At 40.1% G+C, this 23211-nt stretch overlaps 1 protein-coding gene across 1 annotated transcript in view; it reads right to left on the reverse strand.

Moving 5' to 3' along the window:
* Window positions 1–12443: 12443 nt before the first annotated feature.
* The window catches only part of LOC115214067 (peroxisomal 2,4-dienoyl-CoA reductase), a 33385-nt gene continuing 22617 nt past the window's right edge, over window positions 12444–23211 (reverse strand). Inside the window, exon 9 of the mRNA XM_036505050.1 lies at window positions 12444–12468. The gene's annotated coding sequence lies outside the window, so the exon portion shown is untranslated. The remainder of the gene's footprint in view (window positions 12469–23211) is intronic.

The raw sequence follows: 23211 nt of genomic DNA on the forward strand, positions 1-23211 counted from the left end.
GTATATATGTTCATGTGTGTGTGTATATATTTATATATATATACTAACACACACACATGTATATATGCAATATATATATATATTTAATGTGTGGTCTGTAGTTGGTATACATTATGCAATTTTAGCCAATAGCCCATTGCTTTCTAACTTAGCTCAGACTTTAGTGGAGTAACTTTAAAACACTTTCTAGTATCTCTGCTCTACAGAATCTTTATCTGCTTTTGAAATAGATTTACAAGTAAAAAGGTTAAGTGGATGGATATATGTTAAGGGTGACAGCCCACCCGGTTCAACAATATCCCAATCCAATCATTTGGAAATTATGGCCTTTAAAATTTTTTTATATATATACATATATATGTGCGTATGTAATGAATAAATGTGACTGAAAAACCAATCCTTCCTTTGTCAGCTTAAATTAAAACACCATTATAATTTTCTTTCTCATCGAATGTAAATCCATTTTCACTATTTCACTTTTCGAGCATTAGTGTTTCTGAAAACTAGATCTTTACATTTTCTTCTCTTATAATTTTCAGGTTTGTGTTTCTTTCTTGTTTTCTTCTTTTACAGTAAAACAAAAGATTTTTCATTCAACTATTTACTAAATGTTAAATGGTTTTACTATATATATATATATATATATATATATATAATAATAATAATAATAATAATATTTTTTTTTTACTTATATTATATTTATCATTCATTTTATACTTTTTGAAAATATATATATATATATTATATATTATATCAATTATATATATTATTTATTATTTATGTATTGGTTTATGTCTGCCACTGTTTGAGTTGCATAATAGTGGTTTTATCTCTAATTCATATTTTATATATATGTGTGTGTGTGTGTGTGTGTATGTGTGTGCGTGTGTGTGTGTGTATGTGTGTGTGTGTGTGTGTGTGTGTGTGAGTGTGTGTATACACACACACACACATATATATACACACTATGTTTCCTTTTATTATGCAGGTCAATCATTCCTCAATAAAATCAAAACCCCTTGTTTGATTTTCTTGAAATGTTTACAGAATATGTAGGATCATGTATTCCATATCTCTTGTACTATTCCTCTAAATTGGTGTACATTTAAAGTGGAAATGAAAAACTCGTTTATAGGGTGTTTATTTTTATTATGCAAATTAACAAATATCATATAAACATGTAATGGGATTTACATATAGAATAATACATAAGCAGACCATTAATATATTTGTATATCTTCCACCAGATAATCATATTTACAAAGAATTATGTATATATTTTACATCTTTATATAGGGTTAGAGTTAGGGTTAGGGTTAGAGTTAGGGTTAGGGTTTACCATCTATAAATATTCTCTCATCAACTGATTTTGCGTATTTTTCAACAATCATCATCATCATCATCATCATCATTTAGCGTCCGCTTTCCATGCTAGCATGGGTTGGACGGGTCAACTGGGGTCTGTGAAGCTGGAAGGCTTCGTCAGGCCCAGTCAGATCTGGCAGTGTTTCTACGGCTGGATGCCCTTCCTAACGCCAACCACTCCGCGAGTGTAGTGGGTGTTTTTTACGTGCCACCTGCACAGGTGTCAGACAGAGCTGGCAAACGGCCACGAACGGATGGTGCTTTTACGTGTCACCGGCACGGGGCCAGGCGATGCTGGCAACGGACACAAACGGATGGTGCTTTTACGTGCCACCGACACGGGGCCAGACAGAGCTGGCAAACGGCCACGAACGGACGGTGCTTTTACGTGTCTTCTTTCAACAGTTTATACTGCTTCCCATAGTAAAACGTTATTTGGATATTGTTTACCATTAGAATATACATCTTTTTTAATAATTGACCACAAATTCTCTATTGGGCTTAGATCTGGAGATTGGGTGGGGCTGGGGGCATTTCATTATCTCATGTTCTTTCAAACCGTTCTTAGCTAAATGGTTAATAGTGAGTGTGAACGAGCATTATCATGCATAAATATGTTCTTTAACTTGAAACTTCACAATGTTGACTTGTGCCAATGGAAGAAGTTATCTAGAAACTTGTAATAATTTTCAGCACTTATTTTGATTCCATCAGCAACCTTAAATGGACCTATAATATCTCCTCCAACTATACCAGCCCAACACATGAGTCCCCCGCCACCCTGCTGTCTTCTTAATCATGTTGGTTGACTTTTACATGTAACACCCAGACTCTAGCCAATCCATCAGGTTCACCTAATGTTGCTGGGCACCTGTCAGTAAAAATTACATTAGTAAAGTCTGTCTTCACATATCTTTTTGCCCATGTCACTCTTTCTTCTTTGTGTACTTTAAAGGAGGCAATTTTGTGAAATTTATGACTGCCTATTTCTTTCAGTATTGTACAATGTTTTTTTCCTTTGTTAGAGAGTCTTGCTTCTTCTAAGATTTGTTTGCTGGTTAACCCACTTTTCTTGCACATAATTCTTTTCAGTTTTCTCTTATCTCTGTTTGTGACGTTCTTGAAATCAGTTTTCTACCTTATACTTAATCTCCCAATGTTTTGTACCTGTTTTTTATTGTTCTGTAATCTCAATTTAGCTTTTTAGAAATTACAATTCTATCCTCTTCTCCCAGTAGTTTCACTATTTCTTTCTTCTCCTTTGATGTTATATCTGTAGTTTGACCCATTTCTATATCTCCTGTGTCTGAAATTAAGAAAAAAACATTTCAAAATCACATATCAAGATGGGGAAAAGCAGTATCTTGTTAACTATAATAAAACCCTATAAACGTGTTTTTCCTCATTTCTGATTTAGATGAAAAGTACACAAGACAGGGTATACATAATCCTACACATCCTGTAAAACTTTAAAGAAAATCGGACAAGGGATTTTGATTTTATTGACAAATGATTGACCCACATAATAAAAGGAAACATAGTGTGTGTGTGTGTGTATGTGTATATATATATATATATATATATATATATATATATATATATATATATATATATATATATATATATATATATATATATATCAAACAATTACAAAAAGTATGGAGACTGGTACATCTTAAAATTTCTGTTAATTACAGTGGGTTATACAGACAGCATAAGTAGTTGGTTCAAATGACAAACATGTATTACTCAACTTTATATATATATATATATATAATTGCAGTGTAAAAGGTAAAAGGTGTTTATAAGCCATTTAAAGAGATGCAGCATGGAATTTTGTCAGTGAACAGGTCGCTGTCTCAAAGCAACAAAAATATTTTGGCAAATTAAATTTAAATGTTGAAGTGATTCTAACGGTTTTTAAATGGCTTATAAAAACCTTCCATGCTGCAATTGTTTTTGTTTCAACACACAATCTCAAATCAGGTCACTTGCTATGCAAGTACGTCTCCGTAATATATATATATATATATATATATATATATATATATATATATATATATATATATAGAGAGAGAGAGAGAGAGAGAGAGAGAGGAGAAAGAGAGAGAGAGAAGTAAGAAGTACAGTTGTCACTAAAGTGACAAAGAGTACTAGTAAGTACCAGCATTGCTAAAAATAAGAGTCAAAACAATTCTTAGCCATGTGAGAGCACTTTTCTACTGGTTGAAAAGCTGTTAGAAAGGTACTCTCACATGGCTAGGAGTTGTTTTGACTCTTATTTCTAGCAATGCTGGTGCTTACTAGCCCCCTCCATTACTTTAGTGACAACTGTAATTCTTGCCTAACAGTTCTAAATTGCAAATAGCCACATTAATAATATATATATGTATATATGTGGAGGCGCAATGGCCCAGTGGTTAGAGTAGCGGACTCGCGGTCGTAGGATCACGGTTTCAATTCCCAGACCAGGCGTTGTGAGTGTTTATTGAGTGAAAACACCTAAAGCTCCATGAGGCTTCGGCAGTGGGGTGCTGGCGATCCCTGCTGTACTCTTTCACCACAACTTTCTCTCACTCTTTCTTCTGTTGGCCTGCTCGCTTAGCCAGTGGGGTGGCGTCATTCGAAGGCTAAAACAATACAAAGTCCATTGTGACCAGCGATGTGTAGCAACATCTGATAGCCTGGTCGGTCATGGTGATCACGGTGATATATATATATATATATTTAAAATGAGAGTGAGAAATTGGATGTGAATTTAACACCAGTGGTCTAGTATATTAAAATCTAAAGTTTCAGTAAATTGTATTATAAACATATGAGAGGGATGACCACTATGTGGGCAACCCTTATGCTAGAAGTAGAGCTGCTATGGTTTTACCACTAAGAAATTTTCTCAAGAAAAATTTAGCAAACACCAGAATGTAAGCATGCAAGACAAATGAAAAGTAACAAAAATATAGATTATTCACATACATCTTTCACTATTAGCAGATTACATAATTTTACTTACACAGTTTGTCCGTAGATCTTCAGTGTGACCGTCCATCGAAATATAATTTGCAGAACTATATACGGGGATGTCTGCACAAGGTCATATTTGTATATAGTTCTACCTATTACACTTGCATTTTTCAAAAGTCCTCGTTTTGGCAGGCTAAATTACCAGAAAATAATACTGCAGAAATTAATTTACTGCAGTGGTTTTTGCCGGTTAGAGAATGTATTAATTAAATTTAAATTTAAAATGAGGGTGAGAAATTGGATGTTAATTTAATTAACATCATTTTAACACCAGTGATCTTGCATATTAAAATCTGAAGTTTCAGTAAATTGTATTATATACATATGAAAGGGATGACCACTATGGACGGTCACACTGAAGATCTACGGACAAATTGCATAAGTAAAATTACGTAGTCTGTTAATAGTGAAACATGTATGTGAATAATCTATATTTTTGTTACTTTTCATTTGTCTTGCTCGCTTACGTTGTGGTGTTTGCTAAATTTTTCTTGAGAACATTTCTTAGTGGTAAACCCATAGTCGATCTACTTCTAGCACAAGGGTTTCCCACATAGTGGTTATCCCTCTCATATCTATATAATCTATATATATATAGATAGATAGATAGACAGACAGACAGGCAGATAAGTTTCTTTATTAGCCAAACAGGGCCAAACACAGAGGGGACAAAATACTATGTAGAGTTTTTCTTTTCCAAAAAAAAAAAAGAAAATAGAAAAAAAAGGGGAAAATAAATTTCTGATCAAAAGGGATCGTGTAAAAAAAACCCCACCAAAACAGATCGTATATCAAAGAAAATATCAAAAATGTAAAAACATGGTTTATCTGTGGAAAGAAAAGCCTATGAAAAGACCATGGTAACCTCAGACAGAGGGAAAAAACCCACATGAAAGCAAAGTGCTCTCTCTCACTTTTTTCGATTTACAGGATCATGCTCAAAGTGGTTTCATCATTTGCTCGTACAATCTTTGCTACATTCACCCACCTTTTATTCAGTCTTTCATGAGACAAAACTTGCCTCTCTATTCTCACCTTCCTTTTCAAGTGGTACTTGAAAAAGTTGATGAGCGATTGGCCAGAGAAGAAATTGTTTGTCTTTAAACCTTTCGCTCAAGTCCACCACACACATTCTTTCATCATTGCTACCAGTATGATGAAGACTACCTTGCCTTCCAGTTAAAGGAAGGTGGCAGAGCAATTTTCACGATAGACTCAGCTGACAACCAAATTCATCCCACATGTGACAGCAATTGTTTGGCATAAGCCCACATGTCTAAAATGGTTGGACACTACACGAATGCGGGCAGAACGGTTTTGCTGGTCTGACCGCATCTAACTCAGTCTGGTGTGTCTTGAACTGTGCCTGTAGAGCTTATCCTAAATGGGCAATGCTTCTCGATAGCACTGCCAGGCCAGGGATCTCTAGTGATTGTCCATTGGTCCCGGCCAAAAAGCTGTCCTGAACAGGCGGGTCAGGTGTTCCTCATTGATGCCCAAATTCTGCCTGATAAGGTCGTCACACCTCCCCTTCACTAATCTTCTATAGAACGTCTTCATGGGATTGAAGTCGCACGAGTTTGCTCCCAGACGGCAAAGTTGCTTGAGAGCAAGGTGGAACTCATGCTGCCATTTGCCTAGCCTCGGTTTTTGTTTGATCCATGACTGTAGTTTGGCTAAAGAGATGAGCTGCAGGAAAGCATGCCTCACAAACAGTGATCACACTTGTTCACCCATGTCTATGAAGTGCCGGAGATGTTGGAGTGTCTGCGCATCATCATCCCTGGCATGCCCAGCCCTCCATTTAGTGGGTGTTGACAGCAAATGAGTCACCTAACAATCGGAACGCTTCCCTACAACAAAAAAGCGGAAGAGTATGCATCCCAGTTTGGTGATGGTAGGGTTGGGACAAGGCACAATGGTCAGACGGTAATCGATGGCGGATACGATGTACGTGTTTGCCACCTCCACCTGACCTTTTAGGGATACCTTCCTCTCAGCCTATTGCTGGGTGAGAGTGGCCACCTTACTCATTATCTCATCCCAGTTCTTCTCCATTTGGAGGTCTGCACTGAACCAGACTCCAAGCAATTTAACCAGTCCATCAATCCAGCGTCCCACAATGGAGACACTGTTGGACAGCATGGGCTTGTTTCTCCATGTGCTGAGCCGCAAGCCCACTGACTTTTCCCGGTTAATTTTCACTCCCGTTACTGCTTCATATTCTTTTAGTGTCTTGCCAACCAGCTCGATACGCCTGTGGCTTGACACTATCACGGTGATGTCATCTGCATATGCAGACACACTCCTCCCACATCCCAGTTCTCGCGGGATGCCCCTCAGCATTGGCAGCTTCCGCAGTAGTGGCTCTGGAGTCAATATGTACAGAAGCAATGAGAGGGGGCATCCTTGACGGACTGAGAGCGTGATGTTAAATAGTCTGGACAGATGACCATTTACGTGAACTACCAAGCGGATGACACTGTAAAAGACAGCAATCCAACCGTGGAAGATGGGACTGAAACCAGCTGCTCTAAGGACAGCCTCTAAGTAGCAATGGTCTACCCTATTGAATACCAGGTTTCTTAACCATCCTGTCTATGATGTAGCACATCAGATGAAGGTTGTCACGGATACTCCTGCTTGGCATGGCACATGCTTGTGCCTTGTCGACCAGTTTCTCGATGACAAGTACCAACCTCTTGACTAACACCTTGGCCAAAATCTTCAAATCTACGTTGAGCAGAGTGATAGGTCTGAAGTTATCTATGATGTTCCCCTTGTTTGAATCTTTTTTAGCAATGCCACCATTCGTCGCTTCACAGAAACAGGGATACTCCCATTTTGCTGCCACTTGAAGTAGACTGCTGCCAAGACACCTCCAAACAAGTCTGGCATATGACAATAAAGTTCGTAGAGCAAACCATCCAAGCCTGGCAACTTGTCTCCCATGCAGCCTGCCATCGCATCCCGTACATCTGCGGCTGTGATGGGTCTTTTACAACACTTGCCGAGAGTCATTGGCAGGCCATGCAGGTAGGCACTAAAGTCCACTCTGTGTTCTGACCCACCCAGTTGCCTCGTTGCCCCTCTGCCACTCAGGCCTCTCAAGTGGCTCCAACTCCTTTGTTCCTCAGAGTATGCATCGTAGCTTTGACAATGCATCCTTCATGTTTGGCATTGAAGTGTTAGTCAAGGGCCAACCTCAGCACCAGTACATTGGATGTAATGCCAGTTCTCAGTACCTCTTTTAAATTCTTAACTAGGTCTTCCTCTATTCTATTTCAGTCTAATGCTAGAGCCTAACTGATTCTGCTTTAATTGCTTTCTTTAGGGCACACCACCATCTATTGTCGATGATGGCATCTGTCAATGCTCTCTTAATTAATGTGCTAATCCAGTCCCTGTAAGCTTGGCGTGCCATGAACGATGCATTCGGCTTCCAGTAACCGGGACCCTGTGGCTCTTATCTATGTCAAGCATACAAGTCACAAATTTGTTATCTGTGTAGCTGACTATATGGAATTGTGGACAACCTACACTATCCCTATCCTGTTCTGCAGAACACTCTATCTAAATATGATCTGGACGACCCAGTGCGGTTGCTCCATGTCCACATTGGCACATTCGGGTGGTCCAGTCAGTACCTATCAGACAGTTGGAAATGTCTGAGCAGGTCTTTGAGGCATTTACATTCCCTCCTATTACTATCTCTGCCCACGTAGTTTAAATATGTGTCCAAGGTAGTGTTTCAATCTTCCACTAAAAGTAAAGGTCAAGATGTTCCCAGGAGGACCTCTAGGCATTGAAAGAAATCTGGTCGACCTGTTAAGGACGGTGCATAAACCGTTATCAGCCAAAAAGCACACCCATTACTGCCATTGACATCCAAGACGACCAGCCTACCCTCCGGGTCTAGGAATATTGCTCTTACTTTGAGGCCCAGACTCTTCCGAAGAAGCACTGTGGTACCACCTCCGCACATTCTCGGCAGACACGGAGAAAAATAAATGTCGAAATGTCCACCGAACATGTACTGGAGGGCCTGCGGGTTGTGGAGTCTGGTTTCACTGATGGCTATGATATGCACATTCTGTGACTTGATGTCTTTTAACAGGTAGCCTTGTTTCCAAGGTGACCCCAAGCCACGTACATTTATACAACCTATTCTGAGCATGTTCCTATCGAAAGTTATTCTTTTCCCCCCTTTTTCTCCTTCCCCCTGTGGCTCCTTGCCAATCCTCTGTGTTGTCTTCAACTTACGACATGTTGGAGAAATCCGAAAGTTGTGGGGGGGAGGGTATTGGGGGTCTATTTCTGAGTGTGTTGTTGTTGTTGTTGGTGTTGATGCAGGTTGGTGACAGTTGGGATGTGGTGTATGGGTTTTGTGGGGTGGGGGTATGAGTCCTTTTGTTTTTCTCTTCTTCCCTTTGAGTTGTTGTTGTTGTTGTTGTTGTTGGTGGTGGTGGTGTTGTTGTTTCTGTTCTTGGAGACGCTGATGGTGGTGTCATTTGGTTGGTGGCTGAAGTTCCTTCATTTGTTGGTGGAGCTGTTTTATCAGTTGTGCATATGACGATGTGGGTGGAAGTGCTGGCTTTTTTCTTGGTCTTTGGTTTTCTTGATGTATTTTTGGTTTTCTTGAAATATGTCACAAACATATTTTAACCCTTTCGTTACTGTATTTATTTTGAGATGCTCTGTGTTTCTTTCAATTACTTTATATGCACATAAAAAGCACCATCCGAACGTGGCCATTGCCAGCGCCACCTTGGCTGGCTTCCGTGCCGGTGGCACGTTAAAAGCTCCATCCGATCGTGGCTGATGCCGGACCCCCCTGGCACCTGTGCAGGTGGCACGTAAAAAGCACCCACTACACTCGCAGAGTGGTTGGCGTTAGGAAGGGCATCCAGCTGTAGAAACTCTGCCAGATCAGACTGGAGCTTGGTGCAGCCCCTGGCTTCCCAGACTCCGGTCGAACCGTCCAACCCGTGCTAGCGCGGAAAATGGACGTTAAACAATGATGATGATAATGATGATAACAAAGAATTTAGTAAAATAACTTGGTTATCATTCAGCTAGTGTTAGGAACATAAATTGTGACTAAGGTTTGGTGGAAGATTTTAATTTAACACTTATGAAAACAAGACATTTGTACTCAGAGCCAGAGCCGGTTTCAGCCGGGTCGGTAACAAAAGGTTTAACTAACCTAAATTTTGCTAATGCCTAAACACTGCTTGGCACTAACATTTCGTTATATATATATTGCTGCAACACACGTCACTGACAGTGCTCCAGCCTGGCCACAGTCTTTCAGCTGAAATGCATAGAAGAATAAAAGAATAACTGCATACACATGCATATATATATATTTCTTTACTGCCCACAGGGGGCTAAACATAGAGGGGACAAACAAGGACAGACAAAGGGATTAAGTCGATTACATCGACCCCAGTGCGAAACTGGTACTTTACTTATCGACCCCGAAAGGATAAATGGCAAAGTCGACCTCAGCGGAATTTGAACTCAGTAGGTGAAAATCCACGAAGAAGAAACAGTACTGTATATTTTTTTAATTATTTTTATAATTTGTATATATTTATTTTATTATAAATGCAAATCAACACCACGGAGAAATCGACGTAAGCTTAAATAATAAACCACAATAGATGAACTGTGATATGGCAAGGGATTACTGTATATCCCTCCATTTAAAAATTGTTTGGGTTAATTTGAAGCAGATTTGGCTGCTATTTCTGCCTTTAGTTTGTGTACAAATAAAGTTTGTATTTTTGCTGGCAAAATATGAAAAGATGTCAACTTTTTCAAACAAATATGGTAAGATTTTTAATGAAAAACACACAAAAAAAAGAAAAGACAGTAAAAACATCAATACGATCCAGTCATCTATTTATTTCATGAACACAGATGTTTATTAAAATCAAGGAAAAGTATTAAGATCGATGCAGTTAACTACATTTCTTCAAGGCAGCATCAGCCACATGACTGTAGTCACATGACTGCAGTCTCATGACTAATACCATTAAAATGAAGCAACCAACAGTGTATAGGTTTCCTTTTTCTGCAACAACAGGCTAAATAATATTGCTGTGTGGAGGCACATGACCTGGTGGTTAGAGCAGCGGACTCTCGGTTGAGGGATCGCAGGTTCGAATCTCAGACCGGGCGATGTGTGTGTTTATGAGCGAAACATCTAAGCTCCACGCGGCTCCGGCAGAAGGTAATGGCGAAACATCTGCTGACTCTTTCACCACAACTTTCTCTCACTCTTTCCTCCTGCATCTTGCAGCTCACCTGTGACGGACCGGCGTCCCGTCCAGGTGGGGAACCTATATGCCAAGAAACCGGGAAACCGGCCCTTATGAGCCAAGCATGGCTCGAAAAGGAACAAGCAAACAAATAATATTTCTAATCAATCAATGATCAGTATACCGTCCAACCCATGCTAGCATGGAAAGCGGACGTTAAACGATGATGATGATGATGATCTTATAAGATGAAAGTCAGTAAACTTTATTTGCTCATTAATCTTGTTAGTCGCAATCCATTGTAACATGTTATCCATTCTATCTAAACTGTAAGTGTGATATTTAAATTCAAGTTTCTTTACTACACAGCTGACAACGTGAGGTTATTAATGCTTTCGGATTCTTTTAAGTTGCTTTTATTGTTTAGCTCCAAATTGACACTGACTGAGCTATCTTAAGATCAAAAGCATCCCCGACATGACCATCCCATTTTCTCATATGTGCAGGAAACGTAGGATTACATTACATAAATTACTTCCCTCATTGCTGCATTACTGACGCACCCTCTTATTAGTTGACTAGTATGTTAATGTATTAGCTTACTGGTGCACCAGTTTTTACTGGTTATTCAGCTACACAAAAACCTGAATAGCCAAGTGAGACCATATCAACTCTGTCTGCCCCACTCTTAATGTCACCTGTTTTCTGTCAGCAGGATAAGGCATCCGAAGGATTGGTGACTATTCTTTTTAGGACAAACTCCTGCTAAGGAGTAGTAGTGGTGTTCTAATATGGTAATCAATATATGTTTCTTTATTACCCACAAGGGGCTAAACACAGAGGGGACAAAGAAGGACAGACAAACGGATTAAGTCGATTACATTGACCCCAGTGTGTAACTGGTACTTAATTTTATTGACCCCTAAAGGATGAAAGGCAAAGTCAACCTCAGCGGAATTTGAACTCAGAACGTAACAGCAGATGAAATACTGCTACGCATTTTGCCTGGCATGCTATCGGTTCTGCCAGCTTGCCGCCTTCTAATATGGTAATCGATATACTTCGTTTAAAAAGCAACTAAATAGGTAACAACAATGATCCGTGTTGCACAAAGCACCTTTCTAAAATAATGAAAAGGCCAAAAATGTCCCAACATCACTCTGTAAGACCTTTGACAGCTCAGTCCAGAACCTCAATCTTGTCTAGAATATTAATCTACCAATATCCTAGTGAGGCAGTAAGCAATGAATTTAGTATGCAGGCACCCCAGGAGGTCTTTACCCATGTAAGGTGTTGTTATATGTTTGGTGGGATATGGTAGGTTTAGTCCACTTTGAACTTTTAAACCCAAGCCAAATGATAACAAAGGAGATCTACTGCAAGCAGCTTGAGTGGCTTAAGTCAGCGCTAGAAGGAAAACAACCATCTTTGGTTTCAATGTTCTTCCATTAGGATAATGCTCGGTCACATACAGTAAGGATGACATTCCAAAGGCTGGAGCAGTTTGAATGAGAAACCATATTCGCTGGACATTGCCCAATCTGATTATAATTTATTCTGCAGTCTTCAAAATCATTTGGACGGAAAAAATATGAATTCTGTAGATGAGGTCATAACAGTACTGGAGGAGTATTTTACGTGATGGATAAGTGAATTTTGGGAGAGGGGACTTACAGGTCAACCAGATAGATGGAAGAGCGTTGTAGAAAATGTAGGAGAATATATTTTAGATTAAAAAACGCATTATTTATGGGATGACCCTACACACACACCCACAGACACACACACACACACACACACACACACACACACATGGTGCAGCAGAGAAGATAGCTTTCATGTGCAGCAGATGCACAGGGGCAATAAACACCACAAATACTCAGAAAACAGATTCCATCACACTCCAGGGGAGAAACTAGAAGTAGTTGATAGCTTCTGTTACCTAGGTGACCAAGTTAGTAGTGGGGGTGGATACTCAGAGAGTGTAACCACCAGAATACGAATAGCCTGGGCAAAGTTTAGAAAGCTTCTACACCTACTGGTGACAAAGGGTCTCTCACTCAGAGTGAAAGGTAGATTGTACGACGCATGTGTGCGAACTACCATGTTTCGCGGTAGTGAAACATTGGCTGTGACTGTGGAGGACATGTGTAGGCTTGAAAGAAATGGAGCTAGTATGATCTACTGGATGTGTAATGTCAGGTGTAAGCGCCCTGAGAGGACGCTTTGACCAGAAGAATGGCAAGCCAGTAGACTGCACCAGGCTCCAATCTGATCTGGCAATGTTTCTACAGCTGGATGCCCTTCCTAATGCCAACCACTCCGAGAGTGTAGTAGGTACTTTTTATGTGCCACTAGCACAGGAGCCAGGCAGGGGTGGAGGGACTGGCATGGACCATGTTCGGATGGCACTGGCACGGGGAGCTAGTCATGTAGCACTGGCATTGGCTGCAACTACAATTTCCATTTTGATTTTGATCTTGATTTGCTTTTGATTTTTGACTTTACTTGACACAATGGGTTTTCTCAAGTGAAGTGTATCATCTGGTAATTCAAGAGTATTTTAAAAATGGGCTGGTATAGGGTATCATCACTATACTTGCCAGGTCTTCTCAATTACAGAATATTTCCAGTGATCTCGGTCTCTTGTCATTGCCTCTGTGAGGCCCAACGTTAGAAGGTCGTGCTTCACCACCTCAACCCATGTACTCCTGGGTCTCCCTCTACCACAAGTTCCTTCCACTGTTAGAGAGTGACACTTCACACAGCTCTTCTCATCCATACACAGCATATAACCATACCAGTGCAGTCATCTCTCTTTTACATGACATCTGATGCTTCTTATGTCCAACATTTCTCTCAGGGTGCTTACATTCTGTTGTGTGTGCACACTGACATTACATATCCAGCGGATCATGCTAGCTTCATTTCTTTCAATCCTATGTCTGCAACAGTTATGACCCATATTTCACTGCCATGTAGCATGGCAGTTCGTGCACATGCATCATACAGTCTACCTTTTACTCTGAGTGAGAGGCCCTTTGTTACCAGCAGAAGTAGGAGCTTTCTGAACTTTACCGTGTTTATTGTCTCTGTGCATCTGCTGCACAGAGAAGCTATCATCCTGGTTAGCCTTCCTTTGATATTGCTGCACTTCTCATGTGTCCATCGCTTACACTGGGTACATTTTATGGAGTTTCTACCTACATCTCTTCTACAGATTGAGCAGGGACATCTACTTAAGGCGTTTGTGATTTGTCTGCCTTCATACTTACTAGGACTTTGGTTTTTGCTACATTGACTCTAAGGCCCTTCAATTCTAGACCTTACTTCCACACCTGAAATTTCTTCTCTAGTCCTGGGAGTGATTCGAGTACGAGGGCAATTCATCAGCATATATATATATATATATATATATATATATATATATATATATCATCATCATTATCGTTTTCCATGCTAGCATGGGTTGGACGGTTTGACTGGGGTCTGGGATCCCATGAGGCTGCACCAGGCTCCAATCTGATCTGGCAGTGTTTCTACAGCTGGATACCCTTCCTAATGCCAACCACTCTGTGAGTGTAGTGGGTGCATTGTCCACTATCTGTTGGTGCTTTTTACATGCCACACAGTCATGGTGATGCTGACATAGGCCATGTTCGGATACTGCTTTTTACGTGCCACCAGCATGGGTATCACAGCTACAATTTCCATTTGATTTTTATTTTGATGTTGGTGTACTTGACACAATAGGTCTCCTCAAGCCCAGCAGGTCGCCCTACGATCCAAGGTAAGCACAGCAGGCCAACCTGCGAACCATGAACTCACTTCATTTGTCGGGTCTTCGCAGTCACAGCATATCTCCAGAAGTCTCAGTCTTCCGTCATTGCCTCTGTGACCACCTCATCCCATGTCTTACTGGGTTTCCCTCTTCCCCAGATTCCTTCAACTGTTTGGGAATGGCACTTCTTCACCCATCTCTCCTCATCCATCCGTAGTACATGACCATACCAGCGCAGACATCTCTCTTGCACGCCACATCTGATGCTTCTTATGTCCAACATTTCTCTCAGGGCACTTACACTCTGTTGTGTGTGCACACTGATATTACACATCCAGAAGATCATGCTAGCTTCATTTCTTTCGAGCCTACACGTGTCCTCCGCAGTCACTGCCCATGTTTCACTGCTGTGAAGCATGGCAGTTCGCAGCTTGCTTACGTACCACATGGTTCCGGGTTCAGTCCCACTGTGTGGCACCTTGGGCAAGTGTCCTCTACTATAGCCTCGGGCCGACCAAAGCCTTGTGAGTAGATTTTTTTAGATAGAAACTGAAAGAAGCCTGTCGTATATATATATATATAATATATATATATATATATATATATGTATGTATGTATGTATGTGTGTGTGTGTATATGTTTGTGTGTCTGTGTTCATGCTCCCCCCCCCCCAGCATCGGGTCGATTTGCTCAACTAGAGGCAGTGCTCCAGCATGATCACAATCAAATGGCTGAAAGAAGTAAAAGAGTGAAAAAAGAGTTGTTCGACGTCCTTTTGGTGTCCTGTACACATATATGCGTGTATATGTACATGTAGAGGTAGGTACGTACATATATGTTTATATATATGCATATGTTCTATTTTATTAACATATATATATATATATATATATATATATATCAGGGTCGTGCTGCCTGGACAGGCAAGGTAGGCAGTGTCTAACCTGAATAAGATAGATCAAAAGTATCATTTTCCTTTTATAGCAAAATATGCACCTAATTCAATAAAATTAGGTTACTCAGATTACTGTGCATAAAATGCAAAATATGTTATTTTCTTTGTAGATTAGGTAGGTATAATTTGCCTCTGTTTTTCAATCTCAGTATTAAAATTATGCATAGTGCTGCTGTAGTACGTGCTGCATATAGGAGCACTCCGTCGGTTGCAACAATGAGGGTCCCAGCTGATATGATCAACGGAACAGCTTGCTCGTGATATTAACGTGTAAGTGGCTGAGCACTCCACAGACACGTGTACACTTAACGCAGTTCTCGGGGATATTCAGCGTGACACAGAGAGTGACAAGGCTGGCCCTTTGAAATACAGGTACAACAGAAACAGGAAGAAAGAGCGAGAGAAAGTTGTGGCGAAAGAGTACAGCAGGGTTCACCACCACCCCCTGCCAGAGCCTCGTGGAGCCTTAGGTGTTTTCGCTCAATAAACACTCACAATGCCCGGTCTGGGAATCGAAACCGCGATCCTCCGACCGCGAGTCCGCTGTCCTAACCACTGGGCCATTGCGCCTCCATGTGCTGCATATATTCCAATAAACAATGCTTTCAACTTAGTTCTGTGCCTGTGTTTTGATTATTTTTTTGTGTATTACTACATAAATGTCATCGACTGCCTACCTTGAATAATTACTAACAGCACATGCCTGATATATGTTATAATGGGGGCCAGTTTATGGGGTTGGCCTGGGTTTCTTGCTCCTAAGGGGTTTAGCCTTATGGTGTATCTTCAGGCCCCAAACACTGCTGGAGGTCAGCAGTCTATCCCATAAACTGGCCTCCATTATAATATTCACTGCTCTACATCTTAGGGTGTGCTTTCCACTGGGTTTATGTATTTCTACAAATGATATACAGGGGTTGGACAAAATAATGGAAACACCTTAAAATTTCAAACAAATTTATTTTAATATGGGGCAGGACCACCTTTGGCAGTAATTACAGCTTGAATTCTATGGACTCGTACAAAGTTTGAATTGTTTCCAAAGGAATGTTTGTCCATTCTTCAGCTAAAAGGATGTCAAATTTCTATAAATAGATGTATGTGATTGTATAAGTTAGTGAGATAGGTAGGAATCAGAGAGGAGGAAAGAAGGTTTAATGACATACATACGCATGCACACATGTACATATACATATGCGCACAAGCATGCACACACATATATACATATATATTCATATGCATATACATACACATACATATATACATACATGCATGCTCACGCACAATGGTAAATGTATTTATACACACATGTGTGTGTGCATACATATACACATATATGCACATGCGCATACGTAAGTGCAGGTGCACATATGCTTATATACAGTCACACGCATGCACCCATACAGGTACATATGTATACATATATACACATACACACATTCACCCATATATATTTGTATATACATATGCACGTACATATACACACATACACACATAAATATAGTGCCCTGGAAGCTGAAATACAAGCATTTCAGAGTGTTTGGGTGTCAATCCGAGGACAATGCACCGAAAGTGATAAAAATCAAGCATCCAGTCAATATCATGTAATGGTGACATTACGCCTCCATTCATCTTCCTACACAGTCTCAGACTCAACATGGAGGCCTACATCAAGTGCTTGGAGGAGGTAATATGCCCTGGGTCAAGAGGGTGGCTACTGGAAGACCCTATGTTTGGCAACAGGCCTCTGCACCATGCCACTCAAGCAGGAGAACCCAGTCATGGCTGTCAGGCAATATCTGTGACCACATCACTCCTAACATCTGGCCACATAACTCCCCAGACTGTAACCCCCTTGATTATTATATGTGGGGTGCAGTTGAGTGAGAGACTGACAAAACTCCTTGTAATCAAAGATGATCTGAAGGTAAGGATTATGGCAGTATTCACCAACCTAAACAACAAGGCTATCCAGGAGAATTGCAGGAGATTCCAAGATTGTCCAGAGGCCATGGTTGAAGAAAATGGCAATTTTATTGAATAAATTTACTCTTTAGTATTTCAAAATATTTTTATGTAATTTTGGTAAATATATCTGTTAAAATGAGATGTCATTTTCATTTTTGCATAATTTAAACAACAGTTTATTCTCTGCACCCTCTCTCTATATATATGTGTGTGTGTGTGAAACTTTTATGTGTATGTGTGAAAATTGTGTGTGTGTCTGAAAATATATGTGTGTGTGCATATATATATATGATGAACAAACTATTGTCATAGACACAGATAGAGTGACTAGCCCCGTCCCATTTTTGACCACCAGTACAATTGCCACACCTAGAGATGACCAATGCAAGACCAGCGACATAGAGGAGGCATCCTGAGTTCCCAGTACCTCCACCATAGATGACGACCAAGCAATTATCTTCAACACTGATGGGGTAACTGGCCCTGCACCATATCTTCTTCTTCTTACAGCATTCACCCAGGGTGGGTTGAGCTGGCTTCATTCATCCTCAATGCTGCATCTCTCACAAACGCTGACTAGGCCTGGCGATTTGATGCTAACGACCACGTGATCTCCAACCACTCCTTATTCCAGCGGCGAACGCCGTAGACATGGGGACCTAGGTTGGGTTTCAGATCAGCCTTGACTGTCGTCAGCCAGGTTTTTTGTTGTCCGCACCATATCTTACCACTGGCTGTACCCGCACTAGCACCAGCAGCTACATCATCAACCATATGACCAGTAGTGATAACCACAGCAATGACCCTGCCAGATCCTTGTGCCATCTTAAGTACATCAGCAATGGGGTCGCTAACAGAATTCCCTGGCCCAGAGCCTATCAGAGATATACCAAGCGTGTGAATATGGCCACATCCCAAGTTTGTAAATATATTAGATCTGCTGGTACATCTTTCAAACGTCACTTCCACAGCCACCAGTCATCCTTCAGAGTTTCAGAAAGATGGTTTGTCAAGTTCCTGTCATGCCATGGGTGGTACCTCAAAGAACAAGGGCCCTCATGTGATATCAGGTGAAAAATGATAGATCATCCAGGCCCATATATTAATGGAAGTGGATGTTGCAAAATCTGCATTGTGGAGAGAACCAAAATTCTTAAGGACTATACTAAAGCTGGCGCGTTAAACAGTCGTAAAGAAGTGTTTTCTAAATGTGTCCACTTATCCGCTGGAATAAGGAGTGGTTGGAGATCACACGGTCGTTAGCCTCAAATCGCCAGGCCTGGTCAGCGTTTGTGAGAGATGCAGCATTGAGGAAGAATGAAGCCAGCTCAACCCACCCTGGGTGAATGCTGTAAGAAGAAGAAGAAGATATGGTGCAGGGCCAGTCACCCCATCAGTGTTGAAGATAATTGCTTGGTCGTCATCTATGGTGGAGGTACTGGGAACTCAGGATACCTCCTCTATGTCGCTGGTCTTGCATTGGTCTTCTCTAGGTGTGGCAATTGCACTGGTGGTCAAAAATGGGACGGGGCTGGTCACTCCATCTGTGTCTATGACAATAGTTTGTTCATTATATATATGATGAATTGGTAAATTGGATCTCTCCGCTTGCTGGTTAGGCTTTTTTGTGGGGGGGGGGGGGTCTATAAGGGTTGTTTTTTCCTCTGGTTCAGGGGAGACAACCCATCCTTATTAACATTTTTATATATTAAGACTTAAATCTCGATTTTTGAGCATTTCCATAGAGTCTGACAAGCTATCCACAAGGCTTTGGATTTGAGGATACAAAACCTTTGGTAACTCTAAGCCCCAAATTTTAATTTTTGTTGTAATAATTACCACTCTATTCTTTAGTATGCTTCTTTTCTGATATGTTTTATTAATTAACTATATATATATATATATATAATAATAATAATAATAATAATAATAATAATAAAACATTGTGTACAGTGCTCAGGTGCACTACAACTCATCTAAAGTGTATGTATAGTACATAGGGTAATGTACAAGCGTCAGGAAAAGAACAGTGCATGAGTCATGACATACACATATGTGTATGAATATGGAAGGGGGACAATCAGGTGTAGTTTCGGCGGATTTCGGAAAGCATGAGGGCCTTAAAGGATGCAGTGTCATGGCAGTCAACAACTGACGCAGGCAGTTTATTCCATGCTTCAGCAACTCTGAGCGTGAAAAAATGTTTCCGAAAGTCATGGGAGCTGTGTTGTTTTCTGACTTTGTAGGCATGTCCACGTGTGTTAGACACATGGAGATCAAAAAGGTGTTCAGTGTTGTTGTTGGTGAGGTGGTTGATAACTTTGTGGGTGTTTACCAAGTCCATCGCCAGACGCCGGAGCTTCAGTGAATCCATGATCAGGGAAACAAGGCGCTCATACATACATACATACACACACACACACACACATATATATATATATATATACACACACACATACACGCATACACATATACATATATATTGGGTCATCCCATAAATAATGTGGGTTTTCAATTGCATGAACTAAAAGTTGGAGGGGAATGGGATAAACTACCTGCATCAATTTGCTATAAAAGCAGGTAGTAATTTTACCTTGTCCTTATTCTTAGTGCAAGTTTTGAAGAGTGCAGTTCGATATTAACAGTCCTTTTTCTAAAGCTATAATGGAAGTGACAATGGTGTATATTTAGTACATTTTGCTTTATGAATTCAATAGAGGCAACAGAAAGCGTGAGGAATATTAATACCGTATATGGAGATTGGACAATAAGTGTAAGCCAGTGTCAACGGTAATTCCAGAAATTCTAAACTGGAAACTACTGCCTAGAAGATGAGCCTCACCTGAGAAGATCTGTAGACCTCGACGAGGACATCCTGCAAATCTTGGTGGAACAAAATCTCATTGTAACTGTTGAGGAACTAGCAGAGAAGCTTGGATTTGATCATTCAACCATTCGTTGACATCCGCATGCCATCGGAAAAGTTAGCAAATTGTGTCAATGGGTTTCTCACAAACTTTCCAAGTCTAATCGCATGCAGAGAGTGAATGTGTGCTCTTCTTTGCCGTCATGTCTCATGAATGAACCTTTTTCGGACCGAATAGTGACTGGTGACAAGAAATAGGTTCTCTATAAAAATATCAAGTGGTGAAGACAGTGGGCAGGGAAATGAGAAACACCAGAACCCCAGGCAAAAGAAGGTCTTCACCCACATAAGGTGTTGTTATCTGTTTGGTGGAATATGAAAGATTTAGTCCACTTTGAACTTTTAAAGCCACACCAAATGATAAATAAGATCTACTGTGAGCAGCTTGAGAGATTTAAGTCAGCGCCAGAAGAAAAACAACCTTCAGTATAATGCTCAGCCACATACAGCAAGGGTGACATTCCAAAGGCTGGAGCAGTTTGAATGGGAAACGATGCCCATCCACCACATTTCCTGGACATTGCCCCATCTGATTATAATTTATTCCGCAGTCTTCAAAATCCTTTGAATGGAAAAAATGAATTCTGCAAATGAGGTCAAAACAGTACTGGAGGACCATTTTTCATAACAGACAAATGAATTTTGGAAGAAGGGCTTTGCAAGTCTACCAGATAGATGGAAGAGCATTGTAGAAAATGAAGGAGAGTATATTTTAAATTAATTTTGAAAAATAAAAGAAGTATAAAAAAGTTGCATTATTAATGGGATGACCCAATATATATATCATTGCTATTATGTTAAACTGCCGTATGTCCAACTTTGGCCAAATGCGTTTTTTTCAATATTTATTTTTGCTTGCAATAGCCAGTTCTTTTGGTCAAACTATCGTAACTACAGCTGCTTCAGATGCGAAGATATCAAAAATTGTCGAAGTGTAGTGCAACAGTTTTGCTATAGAATGGTGAAACTATTTTACATTTTCTGAAAAAGCAACATTTTGGACTTAAGACCCTTTGGCATAATAGCAACGATATATATATATATATATATATATATATATATACAAGAGTTAAGGAATGGAGTAGATAAAATATCCGGGCTACATATGTTTCTTAGTGAGCAGAACCTTGGAAGTGGTAATTATGCAAGTGAGGTGTATATTGCAGGCTACCCTTTAGGCCAAGGGTATCTTGATTAAAGGAAGTTTACATTGTCGTAAGGAGGTATGTGTCAACTTATGGGCAATTCAATCAGAATGTGACACATTCTGATACACCTCGCTTGTTTAACTGTTTAAGTAAAAAAATATTAAACTATTTCTTTGTAATTTTCTTTTCCTCCCTCTATTGTGGTAAAATTTGGTATATACTCAAAATATTCAAAGAAGTTTTATCCTTTTCTTATAATTTGGTGGTTGGAATTGCAGCAGCTGATTGGCTGTAGCAGTCGTAGCAGCAGCAGTGGAAGATTGTTGGTCGTAGTAGTAATAGTAGTGACCATGGTGGTTGTAGTAGTAGTAGTAATAGTAGCAGCAGTAGTAGTGATCGTGGTGGTCATGGTAGAATTCCATTTTTCTTTTCGGAAGACCAATATGTTGTTTTAATGTTCCTGGCCCAGGGTGTTCAAACTTGGTCCAAATGTTCTAATAAAGTAAATTTCTTTATTTTGGCGTTGAGTGAAGGTTACATTGTCACTGAACTTGTAAAGTGGGAAAGTTGTGAATTTGGGATTTTTATTTGAAGCACATCTATCTATGTGTCCGCTGACTGGTATTTTCCTGTACTCTAGATTCCTAATTTGGAATTTATGAACTGCCATCCTTTTTCGTAGGTTGTTTTTTGTAAAAATATAAATATATATATACACACACACACACACGCACATATATATGTGGAGGCGCAATGGCCCAGTGGTTAGGGCAGCAGACTCGCGGTTGTAGGATTGTGGTTTCGATTCCCAGACCGGGTGTTGTGAGTGTTTATTGAGCGAAAACACCTAAAACTCCACGAGGCTCTGGCAGGGGATGCTGGTGATCCCTGCTGTACTCTTTCGCCACAACTTTCTCTCACTCTTTCTTCTGTTGGCCTGCTCGCTTAGCTAGCGGGGTGGCGTCAGCGGGGTGGTGTCATTTGAAGGCTAAAACAATGCGAAGCGCATTGGACAGCGATGTGTAGCAACATCAGATAGCTTGGTCAGTCACGGTGATCACGGTGATATACATATATATGTGGGCATGTACATATATATATATATATATTATGTGTGTTTGTGTATATATATGCATGTGTATATATATATATATATATATATAGTTAATCCAAACAAGAAAACACAAAAAAAACAAAACAACACAACAACACGAGGACGTGGAACAAATAAAGTATTATTGGACGCTCAGGGAAGAAGGGAAGAAATATATGTATATGTGTGCGTGTGTGTGTATATATATATATATATATATATATATATGTGTATGTATGTGTCTACATATATATATACACACACACACACACGTGTGTGTGTTGGGGTGTGTGCACATGTTTGTGTGAGGGAGGAATGGAGAGATATTAAGGAGAGGAATGTTTTTTAGACAGGTAAGATAATCAATATCCAAATCTGATTCTACAGTAAACTCCCCCACCATTATCAGTGATTTCTGTAGCTCTGCCCACCCCCATTATCACTTGAAAGCAAATAATTAAATTGGGTGTCTCCCACATTCACATACAATACTCTCATGCACACATAACTACCCTCATACATACACACTTTAATACACACATACACACACAGATATATATTTATTGACACACATGTACACACAAGTATGTGTGTGTGTGTGTTTACTCACACACATATATACACACAAATAGTTATGCACTCGCATACATGTAAAATCATCATCATCATCATCGTTTAACGTCCG

Source organism: Octopus sinensis, linkage group LG7, assembly GCF_006345805.1.
Source record: "Octopus sinensis linkage group LG7, ASM634580v1, whole genome shotgun sequence".
Lineage (NCBI taxonomy): Eukaryota > Metazoa > Mollusca > Cephalopoda > Octopoda > Octopodidae > Octopus > Octopus sinensis.